This window comes from Rattus rattus, chromosome 13, assembly GCF_011064425.1.
Source record: "Rattus rattus isolate New Zealand chromosome 13, Rrattus_CSIRO_v1, whole genome shotgun sequence".
NCBI classification, from domain to species: Eukaryota; Metazoa; Chordata; class Mammalia; order Rodentia; family Muridae; genus Rattus; species Rattus rattus.
This window is the reverse complement of record NC_046166.1, coordinates 35,271,701-35,292,915: the sequence shown is the minus strand read 5'-3', so window position 1 is coordinate 35,292,915 and position 21,215 is coordinate 35,271,701. Positions and strand designations below refer to the sequence as shown.

The 21,215-nt window shown below is 34.0% G+C and overlaps 1 non-coding gene across 1 annotated transcript; it reads left to right on the top strand.

The window, feature by feature from the left end:
* Nucleotides 1-2,338: 2,338 nt before the first annotated feature.
* Nucleotides 2,339-2,445, top strand: LOC116915171. Its single transcript, XR_004389832.1, has one exon. It is a non-coding gene; the product is annotated as a U6 spliceosomal RNA (small nuclear RNA).
* Nucleotides 2,446-21,215: the final 18,770 nt, after the last annotated feature.

Below are 21,215 nucleotides of genomic sequence, written 5' to 3'. Positions count from 1 at the left end.
TCATTGACTCTGTGCTGCCTGTAAGTGTGTGAGTATAGGATTGCCTAGGGCAGTTAATTCCTAACATTCCTAACGCTGCAACCATTTAATACAATTCCTCTTGTCATGGTGATCCCCAACCATAAAATTATTTCATTTATAGTTTATTCCTGTAGTTTTACCATTGCTATGAATAGTAATATCTGAGATGAAGGATATCTGATATACTACCCAGAGAAAGGTCTTGTCCCAACCCACAGGTTGAGAAACACTGTTCTATGGGAACAAGGATAGCATATCAGGCTTGCATCAATAACGGAAGCAACGTTTCATTTCCTCCAGCAGTAAGCAATTGTCAATAGCTACTCAGCTAAGCCTGGTTTGTCTCATTCCCTCTCAAGATTTATGCAGGAAAATTCTGTGGTATGAATTTGTATAGATTTAGTGCATAGAGTAGGAGTCATTTCGATCATGGGTGCAACAGCCCTGCCACATTAGGCAAATACTGTATCCCTACCATGTCCACCTCCTCTTGTTTCGACAAGGTTTTCTCCTCTTCTTCCATAATGGATTTTGAACAACGGCAAGAGATGTGAAATAATTGTGCCATTTAGAAGTGAGCTTTTTCTCCAGTCTCTTATTCCCCAAACTAATAAATTGCTGGTCTCTAACTTAATTATCATTCACTTCCAAAAGAAGCCAAGTCAATGCTAGTTAGGGTTCAATGGTCTACAATTATTATTCTGATTTTAGGAGCAGAGGAATAGCCAGTGCAAGTGTCCTGGGTTCAACCTGCTCTCTTACAGGATCACCAGTGAAGGGATGATACCACCAACTGTGAACCAGACTCTCCTTTATCAGTCATTAATGTATAACCTGCCTTACTTGTCCGCATACAGCCTGATCTTCTGAAGACCTTTTCTTAATTGAAGTTCCCTACTCTCATTACTTTTGTTTGTTTCCAGTTGACATAAAACTACAAGACAGAATTGACAATTCATCAATTTGACACATAAAGTATCACTATAAAGCTACAACCTTTCCTTTCTTGTTGTTCATACTCACATTTATACATTAATATCTACATCATAATATAAAACATTTTAGAAAAGTCCCACAATCTGACCAATTTAAATTTTAACTATTCAGTCTCTTAAAAAATCAAAGACTCTTTTAAAATTGAAAGTAGCTGAACTGCAAGCTTCTATGAAATCAAAATTAAGTAAAATACTTTGCTACTTCAAAAAGGAAGAACCAGGGCACAGTCACAATCATTAAAAGTAAAGTCAGACGTAAAGAGTGTAATTCACCGAATGTGCAATATCTGAAGGGTTTTCTGTCTGCATCAAGAGACTGGATCTTCCTCAGCTCTGCCCTCTGCAACACATACTGTTGACTTTCTAGACTCAGACCAGCTCTACTCCAAATCTGCTGCTCTTCCTGATGCTTTTCCCATGGTACTTGGGATCTCCAAAATGCTGGGACCTATGGAAGCACTGTCACCAATATCCTCTTCTGGGTCTTCTTCACGGTTCAAATCCTCAAATTTCTATATGGTCTTGTCAATTCTTGGCTTCCACTGCCATTGTGGAAGCACTTTCTTCAGTGGTCTCTTACAGTGTCAAGCCTCTCAGTTGCTCTGCATGACTCCATTATGAATTTCCAACAACACCTGGAAGACTCTTACAAATGAACAAGTTTAGAGGTCAGAAAAAAGTAAAACCTTGACCACCTCTGAACACAGCATGGTATGTTGACTCTGAGGAACATTTCCATTTCCTAGAAATTTTTTATGTAACTGATATTGTTCTTTCTTTCTTTCTTTCTTTCTTTCTTTCTTTCTTTCTTTCTTTCTTTCTTTCTTTTTGAGGAGAGCTTTTCTACTTCATTACAAAAAGAAGCCTTTATGTGCTCAAAAAATGCAAGATCGATCTATTTTCTTTTCCTATAAAACACTACTGTTCAAACAACCAGAATGAATGGTTTCAGTTCACATCTCGAAGCCCCATCACATTCACTTGGGTATGGAGGTCCTTGACTGCTGAAAATCTGGCACTTTAGTGCACATGGTGACAAAGTCGCCTGACTAGCAGTTCCTGAATGTTCCATTTTCAAATACTGCATCCATGTACACCTCCTAAAAATGAGGTACAGTGGTCTTTATTTTCTTTGTTCTGTTTACTTCCTTTAAATAGAAATAGATTATTTTCTCAATAATACATACTGATTATGGCATTTACTTCCTCTACTACTATTCCTCTCCTTCTTCCCTCCTATCCAGATCCACTCCCTTTCCTAGAAAAGAACTGCTGTCAAAAAGATAACAATAAAATATAACAAAATAAAATAAAACTAACTTGCTCGCTTTGGCAGTGCATCTACTAAATAATTGGAAGAATACAGAGAAGATTAGCACAGCCCCTGCACAAGGATGACATGCAAATTCATGAAGCGTTCCATAAGAAACAAAACAAAACAAAGCAAAATGAAACAAAACAAAACAAAAAAAACCTAACACATTTAAGTTGGAAAAGACAAACTAACAGAAGGAAAAGAGTTCCAGAGAAGACATCAAAGAGTCACTATTTACAATACACAGGAATCTCATTAAAACACTAAATTGGAAGCATAATGCATATGCAGAGGAACTGCTATCAGCCCATATAGGCACTATGTGGGCTGCTTCAGTCTCATGAGGCCATAGGAGCTTTGCTGTATGACTTAAAGGACCTTGCTTTCTTGGTGTCCTCCAGCTGCTCTGCCTCTTACACTCTTTCTTCCTCCTCAAAGCTTTGAGGGAAGGGATTTGGCAAAGGCATTCATTTAGGATGGTTGATCTAAGGTATCTTTATTTCTCTGTGTAATGTCTGACTGTGGGTATCTATATTTGTTCCCACCTGCTTCAGGGGGGTGTTTCTCTGGTGCTTGTTGAACAGGGCACTGGTTTTGCATATAACAGCATACCATTAGAAGTCATTTTATCACAATGCATGTTTTGGGACCCCAGTTGTGTCTTTACCCTAGGTCTCTATGCTATCCATTCTCTGGTTCTTGGTCACCTAAGTAGTGCCAAGTATGTGTTTCATATTGTGGAGTAGTTCTTAAAAAAACCAGTGTTTGTCACACTATTCCCATGAGCTTTGTGCCGTTACTGCCCTAGCATATCTTGCAGACTGGACACCATTATAGATTAAAGAGCTAGTCGTTGGGTTAGTGTTTTCTCTTTTGATACAGCAGAGTATGTTCCTGTACCAAAGATGCAAGAACATAAGGGTAACAGGTATTGTGAAGGTGTAGTCCTCACCAATAGGTGATTCCAATTTGTAGAATGTAAGTAATTATATTGGCAACAGCCAGGGTTGTTTGCAGATTCCTGTGGAAAGCCTTTGACCAATGATTCAATTATATATAACCCAATCCTGATGTTTGAAGTCTTACTCTGTTGCCTCAATTATTTGGCAATTTCCTGTGGACCATTTAATATTTTTATAAATTTTAGGAAGTTCCTACAGTATCACGTTTCCTTACTACCCTCAAATGACCCTTACTTTAGCTTTCCCTCCCTCAATCCTCTTTCCCCTCCACGTTCACACTTGATTCTCCTGTTACTAAAGGGCATAAATAGATCTCCTTAGGAAAGACAAATAGAATATATGCTGTTCTCTTTTTCATCATTGCTGATATCACACCTCCAGCTAACTAGCATCAAATGTCCCACTAAAGCAAATGTTTTTCTTCAGGGATTCTGGTATTTTGTTAATCGCAGCTGAGTCTATAGTCACAGGTGAACCAGAACTAGATTCTTCACTTAAAATACCCATCATACACTCTATAAGGGACTATTGACTTCCCTCTGAAACTTCACAAGGAAGGCCTCCACTGCCTGCTTGAGATCTGCTCTTTTTAACACAACTATAGCCATTTTGTCTTTAGTTTGTATTTTACTCATAAGGTTAATTAAGTTCAGGTTTTCAGACTCTGCTTCCCAGAAGTAATTATCCATAGCAGACACAGAAAACTTCCCCTAAAGGTCATAATGCTATGGTTGAAATACTCATTCTCTATATCTCAGTGCTCTGGAAAACCACTGCTCTCCAACCTTCTTAACTTACTCAGGACCAGTGAGCTTAAAAGTCCACTGATAATCCTTTGTCTAGTTAGCCAAAGTGCAGTACTTACCTTCCAAACTTCTGATCTGTTTTTCCCTACCACAAGAATAGACACACATCACAGCTTGGCTCCTGTGTCTTTTGTGAAGCTGATCCATCAGTCTTGGGGTGAATGCTCAGTAAAACTATTCTTGCCTAGCTGATATCGGTGTTCTTATGGTTTGTGTAGAAATTTCTGAATCCCAACAGTCTGCACCACTCTGAGCATTTTTTTCCTGTGTTTAAAATCTATCTGATTTTTTTTTTTACTGGATATATTGTTATTTACATTTCAAATGTTATCCCCTTCCTGGTTTCCTGTCCATAAATCCCCTCCCTCATCCCTTCTCCCTTCTTCTATAAGGATGTTAAGCATTCTTATCTTCCAAGCTATCATAGAAAATCTTGCCAATCTTTAAATACAACATTTCTTGCCCAAAGTTACACACTCCTCCACAAAACATAATGTTCATGCCCATTACAGGAATATCCACTATCCTGGCACCTATTTCCTTTCCAGTTAGGGTTAATATTGACATTGAAAAATGGTTTCACCAAGAGAATGTTAAAGAGGAAAAGGTTTATTTGATTTAGACTACTCCATCAGTAGTCCATCACCGAGAATGTCAGGAGAAGAACTCTTACAGGGTAAGAATCTGGAGGCAGACCTGATGCAGGTGACATATAGGGTTTGCTTACAGGCTTGCCCAGTCTGGCTTGCTCATCCAGCTTTCCTATACAACCTAGGATAACCAACCAAAGAGTAAAAACACTCACAGTGCTCTGTACCCTCCTCTGTCATTAACTAATTATAAATATGCGCTAAAGCTAGATATCATGAAAGAACTTTTCTGAATTGAATTCTCTCTTTTCTGATAAACATGAAGCTGGACAATGTGATAGTATAGTATTATGGGGATTTAACAGAAAAGAAACAAACTAAAAAAAGCCTAAAGTATATGGGGTTCTCTCTTAGGGCCTATGATCTAGCCATCCACCAATTTTTTTCCTCCCGGTAACAGTATCAGTTCTAGATTCCATCTTGTGGAGCAAGCCTTATATTCAATCAGAAAACAGATAGTTACACCTGAAACATCCATGCTAATGTTGTGTCAAAAATCTATCTTGCCAAGATGGTAGTTATTTTGTGCATGCTGGGGTCACATCTTGGTGAGACTGACCATTACTTTTCTGCCCCCAAAGTACTCATAAAATCTTCAAGTTATATGAAAGCTAGCCAATAGGTATGAAATATTTGGGTTAATCCCAGTTGAATTTATCAATATTCTATGTTTCAACTATATGGTATCTCCAAGAACATGCTCTTACCATAGAGTTATGAATGGTACTAGGTTTTATTCTTTGGTGAGAGTATAAGGGACCTCTATATCTAACAAGTCAATAACTTAGTATAGGGGAATGCTGGAAGGGCAGGAAGGGGGTGAATGGAAATGTGAACACCCTTATAGAAGACAGGAAGAGGGAGGGGATAGGGGACTTATGGACAGGAAACAGAAGAACATTTGAAATATAAATAAAAATATATCCAATAAAATTTAAAAAGACAGACACAGCACTCATGTACATTAAATAAATAAATAAATCTTTTTAAAAACTAAAAAGGAAAAAGGAAAAGAAAAGAAAGAAGTAAATTATATATCTGTAACATTGTATTTGATTCCCAAAGGTATCTAGGTGAGGTATTGTCAGTTTAATAAGCTCTTTATAAATGTAAACTTATGTATATTATGACATATACAGTAATAGGTTTCCATATATATCACTGATAGATCTTTAGTGTTAGTTACCTCTTCCTTGTTTCCCTCTCTCTGGTATTCTTTCATCTACACCATTTAAACTTTCCCCTTTAGTTCCACTATTATCTTTACTCCTTCATATCACCTGAATTCTATCTCCTTCCATAGAAATCTAGCTCCATGGCCACTGGTTATTATTTTCTACAGGTATTCCAACATAAAAAGTCATATTCAAAGATTTTTCTTTCTGAGTCAATGTTACCTAACTAATGATGAATGCTCCCATCTCCATCCATTTCACTGTGATTTTTACAATTTATATATCTAATTAAAATCTAATATCATTTCCCCTACTCTTTACTCCCTTTGTCCCCTCCAAAGCCCCCCATTCTAACTTCTTTCATGTACCCATTCAGGCTCAAATTAATAGGTCCCCTATCTCTGATTATTATTGCTGCATTCATGCATAGACATAGATACAACATGAACACATACATAAAGATCTGGTATGGAAGAGCTGACCACTTTCTGTGGACAAACAATTACGGACTTCTCTTATAACAAGCCAATTTTCTCTATCTAACAGACATCAGTTGTCTGTGATTTCTTGATCAGAGGTTTGATCCTTTCACCTTTTCCCTTTCCACATTACCATGTCCATTGTTAATAACATCTTTCAGGACTTATTTTTGCAGACATTTAATGAGAAAGTGCATCACCTTAGACATTCTTATTTATATCATTATTTGGCTTCCCATAATCTACTTTTTCCCAGATCATAGTTTCAGAAGATATGGTGTAGATGTATTCTTTGGAGCTAGGATCAGCACCATGATACACAGATATCTGTGTTTTCTTTAGCTGTGGATATTTATGATGGTCTCCATTTTCTGTAAACCAAACTTTCTTTGATGAAGGATGGTACAGCACTCATTTGTGTGTAAGAGAAAAATATTTAGAATTTAGTGAGAAATTATATGGTTCTAACAAAGTAATAGTAATAGATCCTCTTCTGTGATTCGTAACCTCAATAACCCCAGAAAGACAGCTATGTTTCTTGAGCATCATACATGCCCTGTGAGCGTCAGGTCAAATATGATATCTTATGGGTAGTACCAACATGTATGTACCACTTACTGCACCTCTATGGATATCTTGTCATTCTGAAGAATGTGGTTCATGACATCGTAGAAAGATTATTAACTGCACCTTTCCCTTGGTAGTGTTCATAGTATTGTGTGGTACTATAGAAGTTAAACCAAAAGAAGCCTTTTGGCTCAGATCCAGTTGAAATAATCTGAGTTTTTTGCCTTACATGTGTGGGTTTTTCAGCACTTGTGGCTCACCTTCAACCCATGAGAAGTAGCCAAGTACAGTAAATATATATATATAGTCTAGTTATTTTGAGAGTCAATTGGACTAAACTGACCAAGCATTACCATGTGAAAGGCAATTTCCCATGCCTGTTAGACCATGGTTCTTGTGAGCATTCTTATCCCTAATGGCTTAATTTTTTTAAAGATATTATTTTACTGAGGTATGTTCCCATCATAGTTTAGACCTTTACCATGAAAGTACATTGGTTGTTGCCAAAGGATTTTTCCTACATTGTGTGATATGTGTCTTAAGTCTATTTCTATGGTTTATTATCCTTATCAGCTTGAGTGTGCCAAACCAAACCTGCCTGCCTGGAGTAACTCCAACTTGATCATGTTGGCTGATTTTGATGTGTTTTATTCAATTTGAAAGTAATATATTGGGTATTTTAAAATGTGCATTGAACAGTGAAATCCAACTTTGCACTTCTTTATTGTGTCTTTACCTGATTTTGGTAGTACAGTGACAATGACTTCCCAGAAGTATGTTCTGAGGGAGTTTTGTGTTTTTACTTTTTGGAATAGATTTACTTGAATGTACAATTCTGCTGCTAATTCATCTGGCACTGGAAATCTCTTACATGGAAGAGTTTTCATTAGTGTTTCAATATCCTCATTTATTATGGGTCTAGTTAGATTCTTAATTTCTTCTCATTTTAATTTTGGTGGTTTGGCTGAAGATAAAAATTCATTCACAAGTTAATGGAGTACAGTTTTCTAACAAATTGCTTCATAATTTTCTGAATTCCTTGTTTGTCAGTGAAGGTGTTTTTCTATGCAACTATTAGTCTGTTAATTTGGGATATCTTTTACTTTCGTTTGGGAAGCTGGGTCTCTAGATTTTGTTTATATATTCAAAGAAACATTAGTTAGATTTGTTGATTCTTTATTGTTTGCTTCTGTTTGATCAATCATTCCATTGTTGATTTTATTGTTTCTTGCCATAGATTGGGTTTAGATTTGTTTTTTTTTTCTTATATAGCCAAATTCTTGAATTTCATCACTCACTTGATTATTTGAGCTCTTTGTAATTTTTTCAAAAGATTTGTTTGTTTGTTTGTTTGTTTAATGTATGTTAGTACACTGTCAATATCTTCAGACACACCAGAAGAGGACATCAGATCCCATTACAAATGGTCGTGAGCTCCCATGTGATTGCTGGGAATTGAACTCAGGATCTCTGAAGAGCACTCAGTGCTCTTAACCACTGAGCCATCTCTCCAACCTGCTCTTTCTGATTTTTCATGTAAGCTGTTAGAGATGTGAACTTTCCTTTTACAAGTGATTGAATGTGTCCAGATGCTTTTGTTGTGTTTTTGTTTCACATTCATTTATTTCTTGTAGGTTTATCTTATTTATTTATTTCTTGATTTCTTCTTTGAATCATTCATTATTCACTAATGGAATGTTTAAGCTCCATAAGTTTATATACGTATTAAAGTTTTGTTTACTGTTTACTTTAATGATCTGATGAAATGCTTAGGATTCTTTCCATTTCTTTTATTTTCACTTTAATAAAGTTTGATTTGTGTCCCACCATGTGGTCTCTTTTTAAAGACACTTCTAGAGGCTGCTGTGTGGATTGCACCTTCTTGGCATTTAGAAGGAATATTCTGTAGAAAATTATTAGGTCAATTTGATGTTGAGATGTTATTTAAGTCAGAGTTGCTGATTATTTTTGTTCAGATGAGCTATCTGTTGGAGAAAATGGACGTTGAAATCACCTACTCTTTCTCAATTTGTGTTAATCCACTTCTTAATACCATTAATAAGCCTTTTATGGAATTAAGAATTAGCTACACAGGAGTTTAGTGCATATATCTTGGGTATTATTTTCTTCATTATTCAATAGCTTGTTATGTATGATGTGCCCTGCTGAAGGCATCACCATTCCTTTTTTCAAGTTATACTACGGAGATACCATGATAAAAGTAGCATAATACTGGCATGTAAATAAACATATTGATCTATGGAGTAGACTTGAGGATTCTTGTTAAACATGTGCTCTTATAGCAGTTCTGACATTGACAGGACACAAATAGAGCATCGTCAATGAATGGTGATGGTCAACTGAACAGCTACAGCTATAAGAATAAAATGAGATCCTTATTTTTCAAACTGTATAAAACTTTAATCTAAATTGGATAAAGACCTCAACTTAAGACATGAAATATCAAATGTATTTGAGGATGCTAAAGTCAGAGTTCTGTAAATGAAGAGAATAATCAGAATTAGTTTGTAATAAATTGTGATGTTGCTTGCAAGACCTGCACAAACTCAAGCTAGGCAAGATATCATCATGAAAGGATTGTATGTTTGAGTCATGGTCTTATCCCTAACTGAGAAACTATTTGAAATTGATTGCTTTTGAAAGAGGGTGATCCTGTGACTGGAAAGGCTGAAGTATAAAGTGTTTTTAGCAGTTTTAATGTAGAGATCTGCTTGTCTTCAGTCCGATTGGATATTCAAATAAACTGTTTAATATAAATGCAGTTATGCCATGGCAATGGACAGATGGACTTACAAACAAAAGTGAAGTGAAGAAAGCAGAAAGTAAAGTTTCCTTCTTCCACATTATTTCACAAATCCTGCCACCAGTAACATCTACCACATTTAGTGTAAGCCAACCCCTTGAAACAATTAAAAAAAATTAAAAAGGCTCACTCAGCTTTTTTTAATTGATTGTAGATACCATCTAGTTGACAATGAAGATTATATGTCACATGGAGAATGCAAGCAGTGCACTTCAAATTACATGTGAAAAGAAGAATCCAGAAACACAGTAATTATGAATAAGTAGTTGAACAATATCACATAGAACAGTAACAACCAAAAGGTAGACTTCTATACAGCAGAGAAAATTGTCAAAAAAGTGAAGACATAGCCCATAGATGGAGAAATAGTCATTCAATTACTGCTATTCCTAAATTTCTTTAAAGCTTTTCTCTGAATTGTGCTCCTACTTTTGAACACTTATAACATTAAACAATTGCCACATGTATAGCAGACGATGGCTTTGTTGGGCCTCAATGGAAGGAGTGGCCCTTGGTCCTGTCAAGGCTTGATCCAGTGTAGTGGAATGTCAGGTCAGGAAGGCAGGAGAGCGTGGGTGGGTGAGTGTGGGAGCACACCCATGGAAGCCATGGGAGGAGGGAAGTGATAACAGGTTTCTAGAGGGGAACAATGAAAGGGGATAACATTTAATACGTAGATCAAAATATCCAATACAAGAAAAATCCAAGTATTCAAACAATTTAATAAAGCAACCACTCACAGCTCCATGGTTAACTTTGAATGTTTTGAATAAAATAAAATTCTGTACAGTAAATAACTGCAATTGACATTATTATGCTTACTAGTTAACATGATAATAAAGTTACCTACTTGATAAGGTTTATGTGCCATTGATACATGTAACATTACACCTAGCATGTTCTTTAAGCAATGGATGTTTATTACCGTATATGACTCATAATCACTTTATTGTGTTCTTATAATACAGCACATGCAAATCTAATTGCTGTTTTTAGAAAACATTACTTTATTATAACCAATTTTAAAAGACTCAGCTATTATATATTGTTAAATATTTTTATTAATACTTTGGAAATTTCATTGAATTTGCTGGATCATATTCATCCTATCTGCCAATTCTTTTTATCCACTTCCCCATCTACTTAATTCCGTGTCCTCTTTCTGTCTCTCTCTGTCTCTGTCTCTGTCTCTGTCTCTGTCTCTCTCTCTCTCTCTTCTTTTCTTTTTAGCACATCAAATCCAAAATGTGTGGCCAAATACTTTTGGGAATGGGAAGAACCATCACCTATCACAATGATTCTTTGACCTAACAGATGTCACATCATTTAAGAAAACTGACTATCACTCTTTCATAAGTTATCAGTTGCAAATAGGTTCTCAGTTTGGATTAAGACTGTGCAGACTTCACAAATACACATTATGTTGAGATTTTGACTAGCTTGAGCTTGTGGAGGTTTTGGGCATACTGTCACTATGGTTGTGTGTTCATAAGTGTAGCTGTGCCATCCTAACATAGAAAATATTGTTTCCTTGTAGTTAGTAACCACCTATGAAATCTTTCTTCCTCAACCCATGTGATGAACTCTAAGCCTTGTGTGAAGTAGTAAGATATAGATGTCTCTTTTGGAGCTGACTACTGCCTACTTTATATATCTTATTCTCAGTAAGTTAATCAGTTGTGAATCAATGTGGTAACAGTCATCTCTTGAAGAGGACACTTGAAATTGTGAATAGATGACTGTTAGTTTTAATACTTTTTGGAACAGAAATAAGTCACTATAGATGGATTTAATACTATATACGTTTGCCATAATATTATTAGTTTATTTATGCAGCCTATGACCTATGTGTTCTCTATTTCTTATCTCACATAATAGTACCAGATAAGAGTACCATCATGTATTGAGCCTTAAGTCCAGTCAGTGTTGAACATTCATATAACATCCATGCCACTGTTACCCCAGTGGTCATAGCTTGTCAGGTTTGTCATTATTTTAGTAGCGGAATAAGATTTATGAAGCCGAATTATAAAGTCTAGCAAGTAAAAAAGAAGCTGCCATGTCAATCCTAGCTGGATTTCCTTGCTTTTTGTTTTGTTTTGTTTTTTAGACTCAAAATTTGGTCTTTAGGGTTTTATCATTATGTTATTGAAAGTAATGGCGAGCAATGACACTGGCCTGTAGCATTTGGGCATCTATTAGAACACTCTGGTCAATAGCTCATACCTAGGTAATCATCCCTAATTGTAGGGTTTTATTTGTAATGACATGATATATAGATGAGTTATTTTTCTGATCGATTATAGTTTAACTACATTTAGACTCCCTGCCCAATTTTTCTCTCTCTATGCAAAATACTTTTGTAAAAGTCTAGAGTTTTAGGTTTCGCTATGGCTTTTCAGGATACCATTTGTATCACATATCCTTTCCTGCACGTCTTCTACTACTTAGGCCCCATTCTGCATCACATACCTTTCTACCTGTTTAATTATACCTCTTTCACCCATAGTATTACTACAGTAGATATCCTTTACTTTGAAATCACATCCCCTTTTATAGCATTTTGAAAATCCTCTAGCCTTGATTTGTATTGAATGAATGCAACAGATCAAAAATTAAAAGATAATTCTATGAAATAAGAGAAAATATTATGTACTTGACTTTCTGTGTTTGGACAAGCTTACAGGGATTTTTTTCAGATACATCTATTATATTTCGAATATCACAATTTATTTAACCAAGAATTAATTAATTAATTTGGATGTCTATTCATCTAGGTTGTTTCCACATCTTGGCTATTGTTGCTTGAATACAGCAACAATTAACATGAATGAGCCAGTATCTCTGTAATATGATATAGAATCATTTGGAGGGAGGGTGATAATGTGGGGAGGATGGGAGGGGAACACCCATAGAGAAGAGGAGGGGGAGGGGTTAGGGAGATGTTGGCCTGGAAACCAGGAAAGGGAATAACAATTGAAATGTAAATAAGAAATACCCATGTTAATAAAGATGAAAAAAAGAGGAATAATGTTAACAACCTTCATATATAAACACTGAGAAGGCAACATTCAAAAATTTCAAGGATAAAATATTTAGAAAAAAAGTGTCAAGAAAGCAAGACAGATACACCAAGCAAAGATGACAGAACAGGACATGACCACTTATAGCATTTATAATTAGAAAATATTGCTGAGTTATTAAAGACCTTAGAAGGATTAAAAATGGAGTTTCACCTACAAATCCTTGTAGACTTTAATGGATAACTGTAATATAAGGGTATACAAAATATTGCCAATGAAAGCAAACCAGAGGGTCTAATAGGGCTTTTAATAAGGGCAGAATAAAATTTACTTCCAAATATCAAAACAATGTGAAACAAAAAAATACAAAAAAGAGGTGTCTTTTGTAGGAAATTAAACTTCAATTTTAGTACAGTAAATCTAGAACAATGAATAGAGGAAATATATCTCATGTTCTAGCAATGTTTCTTAACTTCCAACAACTTAGTGGTAGAAGGATATTTTTGGTGTGAAAAATGGAATTAAAAGTGAACATTTAATAGTTTAATATAATTTTAAGAAAAGATAAGTAATTGTACTATCATTCTTTTCACTCACCATGGCTCTGAACATCCAATCAAAAACAAAATGTAAAAGATTAGCAAAATGATTACTTTGGTTCTTATTTAAAAATACAATGGGAAATGTTATTTGACATTCAAGTTTAATTTTCATAGACAAGACACTTCTTTTTTGTATTTTTTTGTCTCACATTGTTTTGATGTTTGGAAGTAAATTTTATTCTGCTTTTATACATTTAAATAATCCATATATAAAATAAGACCTAAAATATGTGTAAATGTACAAATGAAGCAAAACATATGAAAGACTAATTTTGGTATTCATCTCAGAGATGATTATTCTCTCTGAAAGTTACAAGAATTCTCCTAGTAAGACATTATTGATAATTGTAGAAACATATTAAATTATTTCAATTTTAAATAAAATATAATTATATTAGTTCCTTTTTTCTGGACCTAACTTGACCTCTCCCATGTTCCCTGCTTCTGACCTCTCCCATATCCCTTCCTACCTCTCAAATTAATGTACTCGTTTTATATAATTATAGATATTGAAATATAGAAACAATATTTAATGATAACTTATGTTATATATTGTTTCAGGGCTGAAGCCTGTATTGAACAACCAATTAAGGGCTCATCCATGGGATGAAATATTTCTCCCTTTATTATCAGTCATTAGTTGCTAGAAGTATTTTTTTTATGGCTGGGACCCTGTGTGCATTTCCTCTTCCTTCTTAGCATCACAGCTGGATAGTCTATTAATTACTCTGCCAATTCCACAAAAAAAAGATACTAGAATTATGAAAGCTAGCCAGTATGGAAAGAAGCTTTTAGATGAGAATCAGTTCAAATATTTTATGTTTTCCAAGGTATTTATCCAAAGTGTGAGATCTCTTCATCAATAGGAACTTACCACGGAGGAATAACCAAGACCAGCAGCAATAGCTTATAGAGTTCCTCATACTTTGTTTGAATACTTGAATACTGTACCTCCCATCTTAAAGCAATTACATACATTTACCATAACTCAACTATTCATGATACTTTAAAAATATAGGCCGGTGAACTAACTTTCTGTAATAAATTTGAACTATTAAAGATTGAGAAAAAGATACATCTATACTGGCAACTTTATATCCTTGAAGACTTCCCTTTATTCATGTAAAAACATGATTCTATAGTCTACTGCTTTTTCCAAGAAGATGATTATAGAGTGATCGAGAGACTACATATTATCTTCACGTTTTCTTTTCCAAAACCTACATTAATTTCTTCAAAGCCAAGCTTCTTCATCTTATAATTATAAAGTAGATAATTAAAATACTAAAACTTGGATTAAATTTTAATTACATCGTATTTTTAGAAGATTAGGGCATATTCTAAAACCCAATTTTTAATTGGATCTTAATGTGATTTTTTTCTTGAAATGAAAGATGTACTGATTTATTTTTCATTGAAAAAAAGACCTTTTATTACAATAGATGTCTTGAATTATACATACTGAATAAAATGATTCTTAACTTTTTATCATAATGGCTAATAAACAATATTAAAATTTGTAATAAATTACTCAAAATTAATACTTGGTTCCACTAGCTTTTCTTTAATATGATATAAATTTTTTCTTCTCCTTGCATGGATTTTTTGGTGAAAGACTTAAAAGTTCACACATACTAACATTCAAACCTTTACTTTATTACATCTATCTCCTAAAAGAGGATTTTTCTAACAATTATAATCAAAAGAACATATGATTTTCTTAAAGTACCAAACACTTTTCACGATCTAATTTTCCTGAGTTCCAAAATTTTTTCTCAATTTTTAGAAAGTTATTCATGAAGGTACATTAAGATGCCTCTTAAATCTTTTTTTAGTGTTCTAAGTAAGATGATGATGATGATGATGATGATGATGATGATGATGGTGATGATGATGATGATGATTGATTGATTGATTGATGGTGATGATGATGATGATTATTTTAATACAAGTGTTTATTTTAATGTGTATGTGTGCTCTTAGTCACTGAGGCTTCTTTATAGTCCTTATTAATATTTTTTAAAATTTAAAATTATACCTGAACATTATAAAAACTTAAAATATTGACCTTTTTGACTAATTATACTTATCATTATTATTATCTAATGTAAGACAGTTATATAGTTCTCAGTTTTAATTCATTTCATCACACAATTAAGATAAAATATACATCTATTTTTCCCAAAACGATTCCTAGATTTAGCATTTGGATCAACATCATGTAGGTATGCGTTGTCTTTCCAGCTGCATAAAAACTGAAATAACTAATGAGAGCTAACTCTCCTTATATGTTACATTCAAGTTAGAATGAATGAGTTTTTATTGTCAACAATATTCTGAGGTTGTATAAAACCTTTTAGCTTCATCATGTTTCCTCTCAGGGAACCTACTTCAATCAAACATCCCAAGATTGATTTTCTAATTATATTCTCTTTCCTCTATTGATTTGAAGACATGATTAAAGAAAGAAAAAAACTCTGCAACTTAGAAATTCTTCCTTTTTCCAGGACTTATTTTACACACTATGAGCTCTGTGTCTAACTCAATCCATACTAGCATCTTTTCATAGCCAAGGCATATGTACTGTGCCTGATAAGAAATTCTTACATTTGCATCTGAAATTTGACATGACCCATTGCTCAATCTGCAATCATGTACTCTTACCCTCAGAAACCATAAATACAGATAAACTCTAATTTGTATAAAATCAAAAATATCAAAAAAGCAAACTCTAATTTGTATAAAATCAAAGATCAACAAAGAATCTATTTTACAATACCTTTAATTTCATACATTGTTAATTGAGACTTTTTCACAAAAAATATAATTAAAGAGAAGAATATTTTTAATAAGAAATGGGTAGTAATTATTTGATATTGGAGAATCAGCAACACTTTCTGCTTAATGAATGAATGAATCTTATGAACTATTTGAAGAACTCTTGGAGGGGAACCCAGAAGGAGGGTAACATTTGGAATGTAAATAAATAAGTCAATTAAAATAAATAACACTAAGCTGAACAATTTAAAAAACCACAAACTTTGATATTTATCCTTTTCATTGTATTTGTTGAATAATTCAAAATTAGAAAATTAGCTATATATATATATATTGTCCATACACAGTGTGCTATACTCTAGAATTCATAAGACACAATTTAAAAATAACTAAACATCAATACTGAACTGAAGAAAACCTCACATAAAATCCAAAATATTTTTCTTGAAACTTATCTAGAGGATATGTTCAATAAAGATCTAGTTTCCTATTTCTAAATTTAAAAATTTACAAACTTTTACAATTAAGTCAAATATCCTAATACAATTGGGCTAGTACAATAGAGTAGATACTGGTATTTTACTTCTAAAATTCTTTTAAAAACTGTTATAACAGATTTCCTTGAATTAAAAATATTTTAAAATGATATTATTGGGCCGAGACATAGCTCAGTGGTTAAGAACACTGACAGCTCTTCCAGAGGTCCTGAGTTCAAATCCAAACAACCACATTGTGGCTCACAACCATCTGTAATGAGATCAGATTCCCTCTTTTAGTGTGTCTGAAGACAACCACATTGTACTTATATATAATAAATAGATGTTATTATTACTGACATTCATTAAAAGATGTGGGACATAGGGGCAGCCTCACCAAAACCCCAGTGACCTGGATATGAGCAGCTCCCAAGACACAAAGGCATTTTGCCTTAGCCAAAATAAACAACAGTAGAAAGACGGAACCTGAAGAGAAATGCTCCAGTAGATAGACACGCCCCAGTTGAGGCATTGGGCCACCCACCCATCTTCAAATTTTTTGACCCAGAATTGTTCCTCTCTTAAGAAAATATAGGGACAAAAGTGAAGTAGAATTTGAAGAAAAGGCCATCCAGTGATCAACCCGACTTAAACTTTATCCCACAGTTATGCACCAAACCCTAACACTATAATGTCATATTGTAGACATTATAGACAGGAGCCAAACATGACTGTCCTTTGACAGTCTCTACCAGCATCTGACTGAGACAAGTGAAGATATTTACACCTAACCATTGGACTGAGGGCAGGGCCCGCTATGAAACACATAGAGGAAATTATTAAAGGAGCTGAAGGGGATTACATAGGAAGAACAACAGTATCAACTAAAATGGACCCCTTAGACTTCTTAACGAATAAACTACCAATCCAAGAATATGCGTGAGCTGGTCTGTAGCCCCTGGCACATGGCCTCAGTGAGAGAGGATGCTCTTAACCATGTGGAACCATGATGCTCTAAGGAAGAGGGATGCTAGTTGCGTGGGGTGAGGTGGGGAGGATCACCCCCTCAGAAGTAAAGGGGAGGGGAAATAGGGTGAATAACTCAAGGAGAAGAGACCAGAAAGGGGGAAACATTTGGAATACTAATTAATTAATAACAACTTTCTAAAATTCTGTTATGTCAGGTGCTTGAATTATATTATAAGGTTATTAATATTATAAGGTTATTAATAATGATAGTTTTTCCATGATTTTAGTGGTTTAATTATTACTTCCATAGTAAATATACATTTCATAACTTAACACATATTTGATTTTGTTTTAAAGTATTATGGTCTATGTCAAATGTGGCTCTATAATATTTAAAACACAATTTCACGATAATTACTAATTACTAACATTTTATAAATGTTCTACCACATCTTGTATGAAAAAAAATTTGTTCATGGAGCCAAAACCTATTGCTGCAAGAACCTCTTGGGTGTGCAGTGGGCATTCCTCTTCTTCCTAGAGTTGTATAGAAATATTTATCCAAAACCTTGTGAACTGTCCTTTCTGCACTAAATTGCTCTAGATGATTTGTAAAAGAGCTCTTTTTCAACACATTTTAAAAGGTTTTCTTGAGCTCACTTGCTTTGTAAGTTGAAGGTTACCATACATAATAAATTATATTTATATAATAAACATAATATAAGGTCTTCTTGCCAAAATACTTTATATAATACTCCTGGGGGATATATATTATTTAACTTGATAGTAAAATATGCTTATTTGATTTAAAAAATAAATATGTGTGAGATTCATGAATGCCTGCCAGTTAGAATATTAATGTGACTTGCTGTTTTTCTTGGAATGCAAGTAAGTTTAGCAACAACCTAAGTCTCAGAAGGAAATGGTTGTGCCTGTTTACCTGTGAAACAATCTGAGCACAATAACAATACTTTTGATCATGAATATTATTTCCTTAACTTATTCAAACTTTACTCAGCTACAATCATAGGAATAAATAATTATGTTGAACACACACATATTATATATACATAATTATATCTCCATGAGATGATAGTAAATAATTTCAAACTCATAAAATCAGAATAGATTTGAAGGAGCTGAAGGGGATTGCAACCCCATAGGAAGAACAATATCAATTAAGCAGACCACTTTAGAGTTCTGAGAGACTAAACCACCAACCAAAGAGTATACATGAAGGAATCCATGGCCCTAGCTACCAATGCAGCAGAAGATGGCCTTATCTGGTACAAATGGGAGGAGAGAACCTTGATTCTGTGGAGGCTTGATACACCCTCAGCTTAGCAGGATGCTAGAGCAGGGAGGCAGGAGTGGGTGAGTAGGTGGATGAGCACCCACATAGTAGCAAATGGGGGGGAGGAGGGTTGTGTTGGGATGGTATTTGTAGAGGGGTAACTGGAAAGGGGATATCATTTGAAATGTAAATGAAGAAAATAATAAAAAATAAACATTATAATTTTACATGTAATACAGAGCGCGTAATATATAATGTAGTCTAAAACTAGTCTATGTTACATATCATTATAAAAATTTAAATGTATCACATAATATATACTTTATCTTACATTCTATATAGTATATATTAATTGTGGTATACATATGTGAGATCTTTATTGAACATATATTTCATACCTATGATCAGACAATAAGGAAAATTAGATTCAAATATATGAGTATCTCTACACTTACGTATATATAAATATAAATGTTTCAGAAATAGAACTTGGAAGAAATAAATTAACATAAAATCACAAAAGCAAAAATTTATGATTTGAAAAACCAAAATCTTCACAAATGTAAGAATGAATAAAATCAAATATGATAATGATATTTCAAAAAATTTGCTTCACTGTCCTTGGTCCTTGGACTTGTCTTTGTGTCTTGATGTCTGCTCAAATTGGTAAGTGTTTTATTTTTTATTCACAGCTCAGATGCACTGATGGATTTTTATTTTTCCATACACATTAGTTACACTTCAAAAAAAAAAACCAGATACAGTTGCAAAACAAAGAAAGGTTGAGTGCTAATTATCACATATTTTATGTCTTAGAAAGATAAAGTTTAGCTTCGTCATTGGAGTTTGTTGTCATTTTTCTTTTTAATTAACTGATACCACCTTGGAAACTGCACCAAGTAGAAGACATTATTTTTTCAGACACATAAAGTAAATAGGTTTATACTTCCCTAGTTATTTATATTCATCAATTGGATTTTGCCAAGAATAGGGAACTGAAGTTAATCTTTATTTTCTGATAAAGCATGGTTTACTTTGCTCCTTTTAATAAAATCATTGTAGTATATGACAAAACCACACAATATAACCAGTTACCAGGAACATTGTTCCCATATGAGAGTAATTCTAATTTAAATTTCCCAAGCTTTTAAATATTTAACCAATCCTTATTTGAATTCTCAATATGAAGAATTGAGAATTAGTCTTTACAAATCACCAAAATGTACATAAGAAGTAAATTATGATCCTTTAATCTAACTTTTACTATTCTCAACTCAATTTACTAAAGTACTTGTCCTGGTACTTATAAAATATAATGTACACAAATCATAATTAACTTTTAGAACATTGAAAGTTCTGCCCACTCAATAATGGTATCTTTGTTTTCATGACCTCAATATTAATATTATGAAATATTACTTTATACTTTTGCAACTCTCAGTAGACTATATGCTTATCCCACATGATACAAAATGTCAACCAAAAAGTTACAGATTTGAAATTGGTCATGGGCAAGTCAGATAAGTATTTCTGAACACTAAACCCCCTAGAAACCACTACGAAGGATCCCCAAGCATGTGAAACTTCATTCAAATGAAGTCAGCTGATTATTTTGGGAGACTAACCTCTGTGTATTATTTCTCACAGTGTTTTTAGTTTTTCTTGGAAATTTTATGTATTTACACTTCAAACGTTAAGCCCTTTACTTCTTCTCCCATATCCCTACCCCTACTCCTGTTTCTATGCAGATGCTCCCACTCCCACCCACCCACTCCCACCCACCCACTTCTACCTCAATGCCCTGGCATTTCCCTACATTGGGGGGAACCAGCCTTCACAGGACCTAGGGCTTTTCCTCCTATTACTATCTATTCCCCAAGTATATCAGACATTCCACTGTTGCCCCAACATAATCAATATCCACATTTATATTTTATATATATATATATATATATCATATGGTGATTTTTACATTTTATGCCATTAATACTCCCCACTACTCACACAAAATCTAAGTGAAAGTATTTGTCTTATTGGCAACACTTTATTTTTCTCATCTGGCATTTCCACATCTCCATGTCACTATATCATTCCTGTGATTATAATGACAATAGTGGAATACTTACCTTTTCCAACATTGTCACCCAGCAATGAAAATTTCACATGATGCTACAGCTGATTACTATGGGGGGGTTATATCATTACTAGAATGGGCAAACCAAAAATCTAATAAAATTTTATTTAGTGGAGGGAAATGTACAAGAGTACATAGAATCATA